This window comes from Callospermophilus lateralis, chromosome 3 (genome assembly GCF_048772815.1).
Source record: "Callospermophilus lateralis isolate mCalLat2 chromosome 3, mCalLat2.hap1, whole genome shotgun sequence".
Classification (NCBI taxonomy): Eukaryota; Metazoa; Chordata; class Mammalia; order Rodentia; family Sciuridae; genus Callospermophilus; species Callospermophilus lateralis.
Genome location: NC_135307.1, coordinates 160957925 through 160977001, shown reverse-complemented (window position 1 = coordinate 160977001; position 19077 = coordinate 160957925). Strand labels below are relative to the sequence as shown.

The 19077-nt window shown below is 31.9% G+C and overlaps 1 protein-coding gene across 1 annotated transcript in view; it reads left to right on the top strand.

Moving 5' to 3' along the window:
• The window catches only part of Macrod2 (mono-ADP ribosylhydrolase 2), a 1899209-nt gene that overhangs the window by 5949 nt on the left and 1874183 nt on the right, over positions 1–19077 (top strand). The window lies entirely within an intron of this gene.

Below are 19077 nucleotides of genomic sequence, written 5' to 3'. Positions count from 1 at the left end.
GGGAGAAACATCCAAATTAGGCTTTGGTGTCTGTGAAGAGAATACATGATCAGGCTTTAGATAGGGTTTTTTGTGTTTTTAGAAGGGCAAAACATGTGAGGATGGGAGTGAAGAGGTATGGGTTCTTTTAGACCTTATGTTACCTGGAAATGTTTGATATTGGGCAATTTGGGTAGTGACTCCACCTCAGGTTCTAATAGTAAATACTGATTGAAATAATAAATGATTTTACTTATTTCTTAGATAAAAAACCCAGCCCTTAATGTACTGTTTTTTTTTAAAGAGAAAGAGAGAGAGAGAGAAAATTTTTTTTAAATATTTATTTTTCAGTTTTCAGTGGACACAACATCTTTATTTGTATGTGGTGCTGAGGATCGAACCCAGGCTGCACACATGCCAGGCAAGCGCGCTACCGCTTGAGCCACATCCCCAGCCCCTTAATGTACTATTTTTATATGTGATAATAACATTGTAGTTCTATTGAAACAACAAAAAAGTGTCATTGGACAAAAGTGTCTTTGGACAAGCTGTTTGGGATGTTCATATCTGACCTGTGTCTTAAATAAATGCAAGTTGTTTTAATAATGGTCTGATTAAAGACACCATTGAAAGAAAAGATAATGCTGTGTAGTGGAAAGAATGTAGGGCCAGAAATCAGGGAGATAGAGTTCTGGGCTTTGTCTAACCTTGTACCTCTTCATGTTTGAGTCTCAGTGTTTTTTCTTCTTTTGTTTATAAGCAACTGGTATTGAATATTCAGCCATTATATATACATACATATATATATATATATATATATATATATATATATATATTACACACACACACACAAACACACACATATATATTTATTTATTTTATTCTTCTTTCTAGTGCTTCATTCATCTGATTATTATTTTTTGGTTCCTAATTTAGCTAGTCAGTTTTTTTTTAAGGATACAGTACATGATGTTATTTTTAGGAAATCTGTCCTTTCAAGATAGATGTGGAATTCTGTTCTTGCCAAAATAATTGACAAAGCAGCAGTTGATACCCAGGCTGCTTGGCCCTGTGTTGGACTTGCTTACCTCTTCATGGAAGCTTGGCCTTTCTATTGGTTACTTCCATTTAAGAATTCAGCAGTTAATGCTCTGTAGGGTAGAATTGTGCCATTAGAGAAGTCAGATTTGGATGTTTTCAGACAAACCATGTGCCAAATAGTGTTCCCCAAATTCGAAAATACACTTAGAATAGCACCTGACATGTTTAGATGCGTATATTTAATCCTGTCTCTTAGTATGAATTTTATAAGTGATTCATAACTGCTCTATATATTTCATTTTTTTCCCCTTAATGCTTTTTTGAACTTGAAGTCCTTCATGGGGAACTAGGTGATGCCATCAAGATTGTATTTCTGTTAAACAGTGTTTTATTCTTTCATCTAAAATCTGAAATGTTACTTGTTCCTCTCTTTACGACCTACAAAATGGTGTCTGGCCTCACCCAGACACCAGTGAAATGGAATGGCTCATTCTATAAGTAATGTTTGTTAATTTCTTTATATTATATACATCTTTCAAGTGTACTTTCTTACTGTAACCTATTTACTGCTTAATTATAACAAAATATTAGTAAAGAGAATCTATTTAGTACTATAATAGTTTAAAAGATTTTTAGGGCTGGGGGTATATTCAATAGTAGAACATTTGCCTAGCATGCCTGAGGTCCTGGCACTGGATCTCTAGCCCTAGGGGAAAGAAAAACCCCACTAAAAATATAAATTCAGAGCTAGGCACATTAGCACATACCTATAGTTCCAGCTATTAGGGAATTGTCTCTGAAGCAGGAAGATCACTTGAGCCCGGGAGTGAAAGTATAAGTAAGTGTGCGTGTATATATATTATATTTTACAAAAAATGATACAGGAACAGTATACATATAGGCATATTTTGAAATGTTTAAAGTCATTGCTTATAATTATGTATATAAGTAGGTATTGATATTTACACAAGTTTAATTTTTAAAATATGATACTTTAAATATTAAAATCTGTCTGTAATTCCTTTTCATTTAGTTCTTAACTTTTAGAAAATGGACAGTATTTATTGGGTTAGGAAAGTCTATCAATTTTAAACTGAGTAGTTTTTTTTATTATCTTTGTTTTCACAGAAGGTCATTTTGCCTTAATATTCCATGGTTACATGGAAAGTTCTTAAGCTTTTGTTTTAAAATTTGTCCTTTGTTCAGATTTCTTTTAGTTAAAAATTTATTAGCTTATAGTAGAAAGTTGAAAAAGAGTGGAGTGGCCAAATGTGTAACAATTTTGATTTTTATTTTAAGTCATCCTTAAAGATTAAAAGGAAACGAAAAATCACTAAATAAGATAAATGTCGATGTTTATATGATATGGAGGAAGAAAGTAGATGTTATTTTTTACTTTAATTTATTATTTTGGTAATATTGAAAAGTTATGGATCAGAAGAGAAAAGAATAAGAGGTGATTAGCCTTCCCTCCCCAAAATAGCTCATTACAACATATCATTTGCTTATCGTTCATGTTCATATTTGTCAACTATTATTAGCAAATCTCTGGAGTTGTATGCTTCCAATTATATCTTTCTCTGTTAGCAATTGGGTAATATTCTATTTCATTTGTCTGTTGGTATGTTGTAGGAAGTTTTAAGTTTTCTGTTATTCTCTGTTGCTAATACCTGGAATAATATCTTATGTGTAGGTGGGCTTGGTCAGTGTGTTAAATAAGGATGCTTATGTATGAGGGACAATTTTCTATCCCCCAACCAGTTTTAATCATGGGCATTAAAAAAATGTATGTATAAAGAGAGTAGTTTAATACACTTTCATGCATTTACCAACCAATTTCAACAGGGAATACACAGCCAATTTTATCTAATTTATGCCATTGCTCCTTGGATCTTTCTTCTAGACTATTTTGAAGCAAATCATACATACATTTCTATTTTTTCTGGTGTGTGTGTGTGTGTGTGTGTGTGTGTGTGTGTTTGTGTGTATAATACATATATATGCATGTGGCTGTATCTTTAAAAGATACTTTTTTGTTGTTTCAATAGAACTATAATGTTATTATCACATATAAAAATAGTACATTAAGAGCTGGGGTTGTAGCTCAGTGGTAGAGTGCTTGCCTAGCGTGTGTGAGGCACTGGATTTGATTCTCAGCACCACATGTAAGTAAGTAAGATAAAGGTCCATTGACAACTAAAAAAAAATTAAATTAGTAATTAATATAATTAACTATCTAATTAGTATTTACATTTTCCCTTTGTCTCATAAAGTTTTTTTAACAGTTGACTTATTTGAATCAAAATTTAAACAACATTATTGTATTACAATTAATCAATAGTTTTAAGTCACTTTAATTTAGTTAGTTTTCTTCCTGTCCTTTTTTTCCCCTCTTATTATTTAGTACACTAAGCTGTTTGTCCTGCAGAAATTTTCATTTTTTTTATTGCTGACTATATCATTGTAGTATCCTTTAGTACATTGTGATGTTTATCTATTTTTTAGAGTTGTTGGTTCTATCCAGAGACTTATTAAGACTTATATTTAAAATTTTTTGAAGAATGCTATGTGGATTATTGTGCATTTTTTTTTTTTGCATTATATCACAAAGCACATAATGTCTTGAGTATCTCTCTATGGTAATAATATTTATCACTGAATTCAAGTATTGTCAGTCTGCTCTATATAGCTGTAAAGTTTTCTATCATTTTTTTTTAACCCTAAATAGTCATTGATAATTGTTACTTAGTTATTTTATTTTATTAGGGATTTCAAAATAGTGTTTGAATTTTATGTTTCCTTCATTTATTAGTTGGACTTTTATAAGGAGTAATTTTCTCTTATCAGCTCTTTGGTCATTGTAATTCATACCCAAAAGGAAGAATAAAAATTTTAGGTTTCCCTTATTTACCAGTTTTCAGATTGAGTTGATTCCCTCATATCTTCCAAAGGTGATCAAAGAGTTCTTTCTAAATTTTGATTATCATTTTGAATCTTTATCTCCGTCATTTACCTCTCTCACCTTTACCTTCTCCTTCTCTTTCTCACACATGTTAAGTGAGGTTGCTTCAGTAGTTAAGTTTACAAAAGGTGTGTTGAAAGTGAACCTTCCATCCAAACACAAAAAAAACTAGTCCCAGGATATAGTAGAAAGACAAGTCATACATAGATATATAAACTGTTGAATGGATAGATAAAATAAAAGATGTCATTGCTTCTTTGTAGTGACAATAGTTTTAGTTTTTGGGTTTAATCTTTATGCGTTCTGCTTCCCTTCACTATTTCCATGCTAAGCTTCCAATGAATACCACCCAAAGAAGAAATGTTGTTACTCTCTGAATGAAGCAAAGCATTGGCAAAGACTCTGCCAGGCTTATGCTAATATTTGACTGGCAGGGAAAATAACTATGGCTACAATTTAGAATGTCTTTGAAGTCATTATTTTGAATGTTTGAATATCAGTGGGGGAAATAAAATAATACATGATGAGAATGAGTTAGGTGAAAACCATACAATTACTTTATTCAAATATGAGAAAATATTTAAAAATTGTCAATTTAGAAGGAAGCTTCATATTTTATATGCATGTATATATTCAAATTTGCTTTATAAGTCAGTTGGAGAACACTTAACTATAAAATGTCTGAAAACATGCAGTCTTTGGAAATTTGACTTTCTCTACACTCCATTTTTTTCTGAGGGGTATGGAAATATTTTGATATACATAGGTTGATTAGAGGCACATTTATAATCCTTTTTTATATTAAGCATTAGCACGATAGCTTAAAAGTTCAGCCTTATTTTTTAAAAAATTTTTCGTTAAACTAATTTCTGTCTTAACTGTTTCTAATAGTGGATGACCAAAGAAAACTTCAAACTTCTGAATCTCTCAGTCTATTCACTTTTAGATCTAATTTCAATATAGGTTTTGAATTTTGTGTTATTTTATTTATGTCCCAAGCTAGTTTCTTCTTCTTTTTTTTTTGGTGGGGGGTACCAGGGATTGAACTCAGGGGCACTCAACCACTTAGTCACATCCCCAGCCCTCTTTTGTATTTTATTTAGAGACGAGGTCTCACTGAATTGCTTAGTGCCTGGCCTTTGCTGAGTCTGGCTTTGAACTGGTGAGCCTCCTGTCTCAGCCTCCCGAGCTGCCCAAGCTAATTTCAGTGTAGGTATTGAATTTTTGTATTTTTTTAAAACTTATGTCCCAAGTTAAAAGTGATATTTAGAAATAATCAAAAGAAGGTATATGTTAATCTAATCCTTTTTAAAATACCAGTACATAGTCTAGTATTTTTAGCAACTATTTTTGAATGTCAATATGTTTATTACTCTTCAGGACTTTGGAAATAATATAATCATTTACCCTACAGAATATTACATGGAGAAGGGTGAGGAACCATAAAGATAACAGAAACTTAAAAAATTTGATTAGCGGGCTGAGGTTGTGGCACAGTGGTAGAGTGCTTGCCTAGCACATGTGAGGCGCTGGGTTTGATCCTCGGCACCACATAAAAATAAATGAGTAAAATAAAGGCACTGTGTCCATCTACAACTAAAAATACTTTTAAAAAAATTCGAATAGCTAAGATAAGGTAAATTCTGTTCCATATTTGTAAACTATGTTAACTAAATTATTTTATTAAATGTTCGATTGTTGTGTTTTGGAAGACAGAGTGCAATTTAAAATGACTAAACAGTTTGGAAAATGGCTTTAAGAACAGGATGGAATTAAATTAAGTAGAGGTAAAAATTGGAAATGAAAATTTTCTGCTTGATTTGTATAGACCCCTTTTTATATTATCATATTCAGTTTGAGCATTATACTTTAATATAATCTATAGAGTAGAAGTAATATAATCTGTAGAGTAGAAGAAGGCTCAAGGCAAAACACTGCAGCTTCTTGGATACAAATCCTTTATTTTGATAGGTGGTGGTTTTATTTTTTCCTCATAAATAATCTTAAAATGAATTTAATTAAAATTTTGTACTTACTTCAAGTATCTGAGAGCACTCTTATTCTTTAAACAGTTATGCATAGCGTTTCCATTACTTGCAAAGATATACAACTAGAATTTATAGTAAAAATAGACATTTTTTTTGTTTTAGAAGTGAAGGTAAAGACTAAAGAATAAAATTCTACTTGGCCTCCATTATCTTCTGGGCTCTTTTCCTCTTAATATACCAATCCCTTTCTTGGCTTTTGCATTTAGCCACACTGTCTTTCTTTCTGTTTCTTGAGTGTGCAGTGTTCCCGCATACTACTGAGCCTTAATGTGAAATTTTGCTCACCACTTATCATACTTTCTTAATTTTATCATCTTTCAGTGCTAAGCCTGAAAGCCTTCTATTCTCTGTGAACTCTTCCTTGCTTCCTTACTCTGAAGCAGTGTATTATATACTTTCATAAAGCTATCTTCCTTTTCATTGAGTGTTTATAGCAATTGGTTTTTATATACTCAGCAGTGGGAATATTTCATTAGGATCTGTCTCCTTTATGACACTGTAATTATCTTGAATATAGGACTGTTTTAATCTTAACTCTCTTTTTTATCTCTGGCATCTGGCATAGTGCTTGGTATGTGGTAGGTACTCAGTGAATATTTGTTGCATGAATTGAATAAATGATAAATTGCATTTACCTGTTGATATTTTTATACAGTATTTTCTTTCTACCTTTCATGTATTGGAAAAATTCACATGGAAATTAAAGGCTTGGAAATTAAGCCAGATGCTTTTTAGTATAGGCAATAAATACTTTGCATTTTTTAAAATATAAGATTGGTTTTATTAAGTTTTAGATTTGATGGGGGCTGGGGTTGTAGCTCAGAGGAAGAGTGCTTGCCTGGCATGCATAGGGCTCTTGGTTTGATCCTCAGCCCACATAAAAACAAAAAAAAGGTATTGTGTTCACCTACAACTAAAAAATAAATGTTAGGGGCTGGGGTTGTGGCTCAGTGGTAGAGAGCTTGCCTTACACACACGAGTCTCTGGGTTCGATCCTCAGCACCATGTAAAAGTAAATAAATAAAAAATAAAGATATTAAAAAAAAATGTTAAAAAGTTTTAGATGTGATAAATTTCAAAAAGATTTTACTAAACTATTACATAGATATTTAACTAGTTGAGACAAGGATAAGAATTAATGTATTTTGTGTATTCTACAGCATTGTATATTGTTATTTTATTATATTCAGTAACTGAACATCATGTTTTCAGCTTCAGCAAGCTTTATTACTAACAGCTTAAGTTAAATGAGTGAAAATATAGATACTTAAGCTTGTTATATATTTTAAATGTGGAATAATAATTTTAAAGTGTTGCCATTCTCATTGCATTTGTTTTAGTATTATTGTTCCTTGAGACATCAATCAACTATAAGAAATTAATTTAATACTAAATCCTGTCTAAGTCCTTTACTTAGTTGGTTTGCTTCAAAAAAGACCTTGGCTATACACAGAATTTGGTCCCCTATGGAAGAACTAATAAAAAACAATAACTTACAAGAATTTTGAGAATGGTATTTACACTTGAGTATGAAAACATTGAAAAGTTCTGTGTAATGATATTCTTATAGTATTTACAAATACTAAACTAGTGTAAAGTATTTGTGAGGTGTAAAATGGAGAAAAAAAAAGATTGTGAATTTTATGGGAATTCATGAATCACTTTATACTTCTGTTATTTCCCTGCTTTATTCTCCTCTGGGTTTTTTCTTTTTTATCCATCTATCTGTCTGCCTGTCTATTTATTTATTTATTTATTTATTAGTTGTAGTTAGACACAATATCTTTAATTTATTTATTTTTTTTATCTCTCTATTTATTTATTAGTTGTAGTTAGACACAATATCTTTAATTTATTTATTTTTATGTGGTGCTGAGGATTGAACCCAGGGCCTTGCCCGTGCTAGGCAAGCACTCTACTGTTGAGTCACAACCTCAGCCCCTCCTCTGGGTTCTTTTAATTGTTTTCCAAGATTATTTTGACAATGGATAGATAAGATTTATTGTACACTGCATGATCACTGTTATGTAAATTGTCCATGTATTAAACTTGTTTTTGAAATAAAAATAAACCCTAAATATTTTTAATTTTTTGATAAAGATGAATTGCTATTGAGAACAGAAGATGAAAAGTTTTCTATATATTTTTTAGGTCTATAACTTCATATATGTACTATGCTAATTTTATTTTTAACATATTAAATGAAGTATATTAATAAATACAGATTTTACTTAAATACATTTTGGTCCATGCACACAGATTGAGATTACAGACTGGTGGTAACCAAAGCCAACCATTTTCCCCCCTTTTCTCCCCTCTGACAATATTTCTATGTGAAAGCCTCTTCATAATGCCTCTTCTTCTTTCAAATTTATTTATTAATTTCAAATTGACAGATACAGTTGTATGTATCTCATAATGTCTTTGTCTTTCCTGAAATAGTTGTTGTTTGTTTATTTTTTTTTTATTTTTGTGGTGCTGGAACCTCATGCATGCCAAGCTAGTAAATACTCTATCACTAAACATACCCTCAGTCCTAGTCACTGAATTTCTGTAGAAGTGTTCAAAATAAGAATTTACACACAGGTTATTGTCTTATCTAAGCCTTTGATTTGGAAATAGGTTGGGGATTACTGATATAATGAGTATAGATAACGAGTGCAGTTCAACAAAAGTAGCCATGTGCATGCCACAGTAGTGGAAAAATGTAGGTCTTTGAACAGAAGTAGTACACAAAGAAACTTTAATTTGATGAGAATAATATTTTTGTGGCGATGCATATAATGATTTAGAGTGTAGAAGTTTTCATTTCTTAATATCTTTTCTGTTTCTCCAAAATTACCCACTTACATTTTTTTTTTTTTTGCTGCAGATTTAGCTGTCCTTTCATACATCAGACTTTTTTTCCCTCCCCAGTACTAAGTATTGTATCCAGGGTGCTCTACCACTGAGCTATATCCTGAGCCCTTTTTATTTTTTATTTTGAGACAGGGTCTCTCTGAGTTAACCAAGGCTGGTATTGAATTTGTGATCCTCCTGCTTCAGCCTCCTTAGTTGCTGGGATTACAGGCATGTGCCACCATGCCCAAGTCTGTCATACCTTTTCTGTGTCTGTTTTTCACATGAGTTCCTCGCTTCATTTCTCTTTGTATCCTTTAATAATTCAGTACATCCTTTCTTGACTAATCTTTGTGCTATTTTTCAGGAATTCTCCAGCTTCCCAACCCACTCTTATAAGATTCTAAATAATGTACTTTCTTATTGTGGTAAAATATACACAACATAAATTTTGCCATATAACTTTTTTTTTAAGTATTGGATAATTGTTTTTACATTTGTAATTCAGTGACATTAAGTACAGTTACAGTGTTGTACCAGTTTTCAGAAATTTTTCTCATGCCAAGTGGAAATGTTGTGTCCATGAAACATAACTACCTATTCTTCCTTCTCTACCAACTCCTGTTATTCTTTATCTGATGTTTGTTTCAGTCTCTGTAAATTTGTGAGTTCCAAATACCTCTTGAAAGTGGAATCATAATAGTCTTTGGCATATTGCATTTAGCATAATGCTTTCTGGATTTATCCACAATGTAACATATATGAGAATTTTAATATTTTTTAAGGCTGAATAATATTCCATTGTATGTATATGTAATACTCTGTTTATTCATATGTTGGACATTTGAGTTGTTTCCACCTTTTAGCAGTTGTGAATAATGCTGCTGTGAACACTAGTATACAAGATTTTTTGGGGGGAGGTACTAGGGATTGAACTCTGGGGCACTCAATCACTGAGCCACATTTCCAGCCCTGTTTTCTGTTTTATTTAAAGACAGAGTCTCACTGAGTTGCTTAGTGGCTCCCTTTTGCTAAGGCTGGCATTGAATTTGTGATCCTCTGGCCTCAGTCTCCAGAGCCACTGGGATTATAGGCACCCAGCTATGAGATATTTTTGAGTCTCTATTTTCAGTTCTTTTGGTATATACGTAGAAATGGAATTGCTGGATCATACGATGATTCTGTGTTTAAGTTTTTAAAGAAAGAGTGCTATTTTCCACAGTGGGTGTATCATTTTACATACCATCAGTACACAAGAGATCTCGTTTCTCCATGTTTTTGACTGATACTTGTTGCTGTTGATTGTCTTTACAAAGGCTTTTTGACCATCTGTATGTCTTTGGAGAAATGTCTGTTCAAGTCCTTAGCACATTTTTAAATTTTTTATTTGTTGAGTTCTGGATATTAATCTCTTATATCTACATGACTTGCAATATATCCTCCCTCCCACATCTGTGGATTGTCTTCACTGTCTTACTGCTGTCCCTTGATTAAAAAGTTTCAAATTTTGATGAAGTGCCTTATTTCACAAGTTGCTTTGAATGTTTTCTGGAAAATCTTAGGGGAAAGGAAAAAAGAGAAGGATTGAGTTGAAGCTAGTCTTCTGTCTCCAAGGATAGTTGGTACAGTCTTAGCTAAGATTGTTATGAGCAAGGAGTGGAAGTAGTACGTATAATTTCTCTTTTGGTACATATGTCTTTCACTCATGTTCTCAGTCATATGGCTATATTTAAATGTAAAAGATACTGAAAATTGTAATGTTCCATGCTCAGGAAGAGGATGAAACTGGAAACTGGTTTTGGTGAATAGTTAAGTTTTATTATACTAAAATACACAGTTTCTTAAATAATCATATTCTATTGAATCAGCTGTAAGACACTGTTGTCTTATATTCCATTAAGGAAGAGGGAAAAATAAAGCACTGCTAATTAAATGATTGCATACTTCATTCTTTTGATAAAATTTTATACTTATTTTAAAATTTGTTCTCTTTACATATACATGACAGTAGAGTATTTTTTGACATATTACACATTCACGGAATATAACTTATTTATATTAGAATCCCGTCCTTTTTGTACATGATGTAGAGTTTCACTGATTGTGTATTCATATATGAACATAGGAAAGTTATATCTGACTCATTTTACTGTCTTTCCTATTCCCATCCTACCTCCCTTCCCTTCATTCCCCTTTGTCTAATCCAATGAACTTCTACCCTCCCCCCACCCTGGTTTGTGTTAGCATCTGCATATCAGAGAGAACATTTGGCCTTTCATTTTTGGGGGAATTGGCTTAGCATGATAGTTTCCAGTTCCATTCATTTACCAGCAAATGCCATAATTTCATTTTTTTTGACTGAGAATATTCAATTATGTACGTGTACCACATTTTTTAATCCATTCATCTGTTGAAGGATATCTAGGTTGATTCATAGCTTAACTATTGTGAATCAAGTTTCCATGAACATGGATGTGATTGTGTCACTGTAGTGTGCTGATTTGATGTCCTTTGGATATATACCTAGGAGTGGGATAAATGGATCAAATAGTGGGTCCATTCCTTGTTTTCTGAGGAATCTCCATACTGCTTTTGATAGTGATTGCACCAATTTGCAGTTCCACCAGCAATGCATGAGTACACCTTTTCCTCACTTCCTCGTTCACATTTATTGTTATTTATATTCTTGATAATTGCCATTCTGACTGGAGAGAGGTAAAATCTCAGTGTAGTTTTAATTTGCATTTCTATAATTGCTAGGGATGTTGAACATTTTTTCCTATATTTGTTGACCAGTTGTATTTCTTCTTCTGTGAAGTACCTGTTCAGTTCTTTTGTCTATTTACTGATTGGGTTATTGGTTTTTTTTGAGTTCTGTATATATCCTGGAGATTAAGCATCTATCTGAAGTACATGTGGCAAAGATTTTCTCTTATTCTGTAGGTTATCTCTTCATGTTCTCGACTGTTTCCTTTGCCGTGAAGAAGCTTTATAGTTTGATACCATTCCATTTATTGATTTTTTATTTTACTTCTTGCACTTGTAGAAGTCTTGTTGAGGAATTCAGTTCCTAAACTGACATGATAGAGATTTGGGGCCTACTTTTTCTTCTAGTAGGTGCAGGATTTCTGGTCTAATGCCTAGGTTCTTGATCCACTTTGAGTTGAGGTTTGTGCACGGTGAGAGATAGGGGTGTTAATTTCATTTTGTTATATAAGAATTTTCAGTTTTCGCAGCATCTTTTGTTGAGAAGGCTATCATTTCTTCAATGTATGTTTATAGTGCCTTTGTCTACTTTGAGATAACTGTATTTATATGTTTGTCTCTGTATCTTCTATTCTTTTTTTTTTTTTTTTTGTACTGGGGATTGAACTTGAGGAATCGACCACTGAGCCACATCCCTAACCCTATTTTGTATTTTATTTAGGGACAGGGTCTCACTGAGTTGCTAAGTGCCTCGCTGTTGCTGAGGCTGGCTTTGAACTTGCGATCCTGCTGTTTCAGCCTCTGAATTCAGTGGGATTATAGGCGTGAGCCACCATGCCTGGCTTGTGTCTTCTGTTCTGTATCATTGGTCTTCATGTCTGTTTTGGTGCCAAGACCCTGCTGTTTTTGTTACTATAGCTCTGTAGTATAATTTAAGCTCTGATATTATGATGCCTCCTGCTTCACATTTCTTGCTAAGGATTGCTTTGGCTATTTTGGGCCTCTTTATTTTTCCAAATGAATTTCATGAGTGCTTTTTCTATTAAAATTTTGTCTTTTAATAAATACAAAGTAAAAAATAAAAAATAAAACTTTGTCTTTTCAATAAAGATACAGTAGAAGTTTTAGATTTACTTAGTTATTAATTTTATTATATCCTCTTTAAATATACATTGAAAATATAAGTGAAATAAATTGGTTAAGGTGTTGCTAAAATGTCTTGGCATTCAGAGTTCAATATTTCTGAAATTTTTCCCACACCTAGTTGTTGATCTTTGTGTTTTCCCACAACATCTTGTTTCTGTGCACTTAGGAGAGTTGGTGGTGTAGCATTACTCAAAATGTACTCTATTTTATCTGGGATTTTCTTTTAAACCACAGATATCTATCTATTGGCATTTTCTTGAACTTAGCTGGTGGTGTTAATGAAATGTCTTCAGCTAATTACTAGTATTCCTCTTCTTTGCTCATTTTTTTTTCTTTTCTTTTTTCCTGGTGTGCTGGGGATTGAACCCAGGGCCTTGAGCATGCAAGGCAGATACTCTACCAACTGATCTATATCCTCAGTCCCTCAAATGTTGGTTATATTGCCTGAAATAGTGAGAGGTTACAGTTGTTCTGTTATTAGACCAGAAATAATAAATAAGTTCTTCTACAAGCAGAGAAAACTATGTTGTTATCAACAACACAGTAGCACCAACTACAAATGCCCTAATAGTACAAAGACAATTTCCAATTTCAGAGATGTTAAAATGTTTTAAAAAGGAGCATCTTAGAATTGAAAATATAGAGTATGTTGAATTTATTTTGGAATTCAGGTTTTTATATCTTAATATTTGGGATGTTTTGTTTCCTGAATGATGCCAAGCCTAATATTTTTATACTGTTTATTTTGAGTTTTTATAATAATTACATTTTAGTTTATCATGATATTTAGTTTGGAAAAACGTGATGTGGTGGTAACATGGGTGATTCCAGCTACTTTAAATGTCAAAGGAAACTTTTTGAGGCATTGGCTCAAAGTTATAAGAATTTGATTTTAGAACAATATAGAAAAATTTAGATATTAGTTTCTTCTAATGGTGTCAACTTTGACATTGTATTTTCTGTCATTGGAAGCATGTGTTCCTGGAGGTTTTGGATAAAAATCACTCAGACATAATAAAAGCAATTCATTCACTGGGAGATGATTGAACAATATATTTTGTAATGTGTCTTGACTATAAAGATTTTTATTCTAAAATAATTTAATTTGGTATTTAGTGGTTTCCCTTTTTCTGATCCCTAGTAATGTATTTGAACAATATTTTCTGTTGGGGATTGAAGCACCTATGAATTTTGTTTCTTTTCTATTTTTTATTGATAGTGAAAGGCTGGCAACTAAATGCAGATCTGCATTCTGTTTCTAATTAAGTGATTAAATACACTGAGCCAAGTCATTCTTTGAAACACTGATTGGCACAGTGGGAGGATAGAGCTAAGGAATGGTATTTTTTTCTTTGCAGATTTTTCTTGCAAGATGTCGTACCTAATTTTCCTTGAAGCACAATCTTCTATCTCTAATTAATAGTTCTGTGGGACTGAAGGTGTGGTTTTATGGTAGAATAGTTGCCTAGAATACAAAAAAGTCCCTTTGTTGGTTTTCTGAGGGCTTAGTTGCTAAAAAGGCCACTGTGGATTTTACTTTTAATAATAATAAATGAAATTTTGGGGAAATGGCCTACTTTTCTATTCTCTTTCCCCTTCTTCCCTCTTTTTAAAATTTTGTTATTGACGTAGAGTTAGTGACCAGACTTTTTGGAATAATTAGTACTTATACAGTTAAGTGAGGAATTCAAACAGTTAATTGAGGAATTCTTCTTTCTCCTTAGTAGTTCAAATGATCATTACTGAGATTCTTACTTTACCTTTGGGGAGCAAATTAAATAGTTAGATAAAAGAAAGCCTACTTTTAGGAGGACAAATAGGTAGATATACTTTTTTTCTTATTTTTTTCCCATATACCCAAATTTAGATGTCAGTTTGTCAAAAGATTTTCTTCTGAGTCGTCTATATGTTGTAACTGTAACACTTCTAACTTAGTTTTGGCTATACACAGCTTGCTAATGGGATTTAAAGAGTGTTGAACTCTGTTCATGGTATGCTGTGAGTTGGTTTTTGTAGACTTTTATGGAAACAATATGATGAAAGAATGTTGTAACATTCTTCTAAATATTTCTGCATCTCTGTGAGAAAGATCTTCCTATATTCTACTGGCACTATTCCTAATAGGCTATATGAAGTACTTCTTATTTAAAAATAAGTGTATGGTATCTCAGTTTGCATATGGATTGGATTCCACTAATTTAGTAATGAAAAAGTGTTTAAAATTTTGAATTTTGTCTATTAATTGGCATTAGCCACTTGATTAAGGATCTGTAATTATTTCTTAAAGTGAATTCTAATTATTTACAAATAATTAATTCTAATTGTTTATGTAACTTTTCTTTAAATTTTCTTTGTATAAATTAAAAAGTTATTTTAAACATATGTTAAAACTAATTATAAATCAATTTTTATGCTAGATATTATTTTATATCGTGTGGTATGATATAAAGGTATTAGAAACCACTTTGAGTGGTCACAACTATACATTTATATCCCTTTGTATTTATAATTTGTTGCATTTTTATAAACCAAAGAAGTATATTAAATCATGGTCATTGTAAAGCATTTAAAAGATATAAAAGAGTTAAAAATGCTATATTCTCTAGTTCAAAAAAGGTAAATACTGTTAGTGTTTAAGTGATTACCTTTCTAGATCTTATGTATTTTTAATTTCATTAATGCAACATCATATAAAGTATTGTTATAAGCATTAAGAAAAATAGTAGCGATGGGCTGTAACTGTGGCTCAGTGGTAGAGTGCTTGCCTAGCATGTGTGAGGCACTGGGTTCGATTATCAGCACCACATATAAATACATGAATAAAAAAGGTCCATACATCTAAAAATAATATAGGAAACTCTTAAAAAATAGTAGGAAGTTTTTATGAAAGCCTAAAAACTATATGAAATAAGTAATAATGTTATGGGAAATTAAGGCCCAGAGAAGTTAATTGCATGGTTAATCCAGCCAGTCTAGCACTAGAGTCTGTTTTCTTAGTCATGCTGCCTCTTTTATTTTTATAAATACACTTTTGGACATATACTTGTGTATGATATTTTGCTAGGTTTTTTTTTTGTTGTTGTTGGTGGACTGCTGAACCACATCCCTAGACCTGTTTTGTATTTTATTTAGAGACTGGGTCTCACTCAGTTGCTTAGCACCTTGCTACTGCTGAGGCTGGCTTTGAACTTGTGATTCTTGCTGGGATTACAGGCGTGTGCCACAGCACCCAGCTTTTGCTTTTTTAAAGTAAAAACTATTATACATGGTACTTTGGGAGCTTGCTTTTTACCGCTTAAAACTATATTTTGATAATCTTTTCTTGCTTTAAAAAATGGCTATATGCTTTTACCATAACTCATTTAAATTTATTTATCGTAAATTATTCTTGAAAAACCCTCAGGTTTTTTCAAAATTGTGAACAAGGTTGCATTGAATATGTTTGTAGTCTCTCTCTCTCTCTCTCTCTCTGTGTGTGTGTTGTGTGTGTGTGTGTGTGTGTGTGTATTTCTTTGAAATAAATTCTGAAAAGTGAAATTGTTAGGTCACAGGCAGTTCACATTTAAAATTTTAATAAAGCTCCCTAATTACTTTCCAAATGGCTGAAACAGTTTATATAAATATCAGTATTGTTATGAGTACTTGTTTTCTTATAACTTTCCCAGCAAAGGTGGGATGAGTCCTTGATTTTTGCCAGAGAAGGTAAAAACTTTTGCTAAAACCTTGCTGTTGTTATTTGCATTTCTTCAAAATTTCCTATTTTTTTAGCTTTTTGAGGTTCTTTTGTCAATTAATGCCCATTTTTTATTGTATTGTGTGTTTTCATGTTTTAACCTTGTAAATGTTGAAACATTTTAAAAGTTTGTGGTGAACACTATATAGTTTGCTGTAGAACAGCTGTAGAATGATTACATGTACAGACCTAAACTAGCCAGCTAGGCTAAATTCTAGCTCTGCAATTTCTTCAGGAATGTTGCTTAACTTTGTACCTCAGTTTCTTCATTTGTAAAATGATATTATTGGTGGTAAACCTCAAGAGATTATTGTGAGGATTAAAGTAAATTAATAATTACAAATGGCATTAGAACTATTTGTAATCTTTAGTAACTGATCTGTAAGTGCCACCTTTTACAATCATTAAATTATTAACACAAATTTAGTCCAATGTTCGTTTTTAAAGTCTTTTGCATTTTAGGTCTAAATCAAGATGTTCTTCATTCTAAAATGTGTGTGTGTGTGTGTGTGTGTGTGTGTGTGTGTGTGTATTTTAAATGTACATTTAAAATTTCTTCAAATGATTGTTTTTTTACTTGAAGTTTGTTGTATGTATGGAATTTGTTTTTTGTGTGTTGGGAGATAGGTGGTCTTAAATTCTTCTATTCTTCACTGATTTAAAATGTTGTCTTAGTCCTATATTAAAATTTTTCTGTGTGCAAACTGTTTCTGGACCCTTTATTCCATTTGTGATCTGTTTGTAAATTCTTGTATCAGTATGCCACTGTAATAATTACTAAAATTTCTTTATATAATTTGATTTGGGACAAATTCACTCTCATCCTTCTGTTTCAAAATTTTTATGACTTTTAAAATATACTTTTCTAGGCTGAATTTAAATGGCTCTATTGTTTGTAAAATAGTCACAGAGTTCTATTTATATTCCATTAAATATAAATCTTATCAGATCCTGCACAGGTTGATATCTTTACAAAGTAGAGTATGCTTATTCAAGAATAAATCTTTATAAAAATTAGCAAATCTGAAACATTCAGAAGAGTCAGATGGAAGAGCATAAAATGAATCTTAAGCCTGTATCCCAGCCTTATTTCCCAGATCTGTAACCATTAGTGCCTCAGAAACTTTTATTATATAATGTATTTATAGAATTCTTCCTTCCTTTTTTATTAAGTACACACAGAATTGTGCTTTAATATTCTTCTTTCTTCAGTATCTTTTGTCTACTTTGTAGTCTACTATGAAAATATTTTCATAAGATATTCCATTGTTGTACTTCATTAGTTTTCCTCCAGATTTTTTTATTGGTACATTATAATTATATAAAATAATGGGATTTGTTGTTATATATTTGTACATGCACACAATATAACAATATGATTTGGTTAATTTTCTTCCCCAGTACCTCCCCTTTCCCTCCCTATATCCTTCCCCAATCTCTTTTTGTATTCTACTGGTCTCCCTTCTAGTTTTATGAGCTCTCCCCTCATCTTTTTTCTCCCCTTTTTACTTTCTAGCTTCCACATATGACAGAAAACATACAACCCTTCACTTTCTGTGTTTGGCTTATTTTGCTTGATATTAATGTTCTTAAGTTACATTCATTTTCCTGCAAATGACATAATTTCATTCTTCTTTATGAATGAATAAAACTCCAGTTTGTGCATATACCACATTTTCTTTATCCAGTCATCTATTGATAGACACTTAGGCTGATTCCACAATTGGGCTATTGTGAATTGTGCTGCTAAAAACATGGGTGTGCATGTATTGCAGTAGTATGCTTACTTTAATTCTTTAGGATAAATACCAAGGAGTAGTATAATGGGTCAGATGGTGGTTCCATTACTAGTTTATGAGGAACTTCCATACTGAATTCCATAGTGGTTTTAAAAATTTACAATTCCACCAAAAGTGTAAGAATATTCCTTTTCCCCCATATTCTCTCCAGCACTGTTATTTGTATTCTTGATGGCTGCCATTATAACTGGAGATGAAATCTCAGTATAGTTTTGATTTGCATTTGCCTTCAGTGTAGCATACCTTTGTCAAGAATCGGATGACTGTATCTGTATGTGTCTCTTTTTATGCCAGTACCATTCCTTTTTTGTTCCTGTGGCTCTGTAGTGTAGTTTGAAGTCAGGTATTGTGATGTCTCCAGCATTATGTTTTTTTTTTTTTCTTTTAATTGCTTAGATGAATTAGATGAATTTTTAATTGCTTAGATGAATTGCTCCAAATGAATTTTGGTTTTCTAGTTTTGTGAAGAATGTCATTGGTATTTTGATGGAGATTACACTGAGTCTATACATTGTTTTTTGGTAGTATGGCCATTTTAACAATATTAATTCTGTCTATCCAAGAACTTGGGATGTCTTCCCATCTTCTTGTGTCTTCTTCAGTTTCTTTCTTTCTTTTTTTTTTTTAACCATCTATATTTTTCATTGGTAGAGGTCTTATACCTTCTTGGTTAGATTAATTTTTTTTTAAAGACTATTGTGAATGGGATTGTTTTTCTCATGTCTTTCTCAGCAGTTTATTATTGGTGTATAGGAAAGCTATTTATTTTTGTGCATTGATCTTGTAACATGCTATTTTTATCCCCTTTATTTCCTTCTCTTGCCT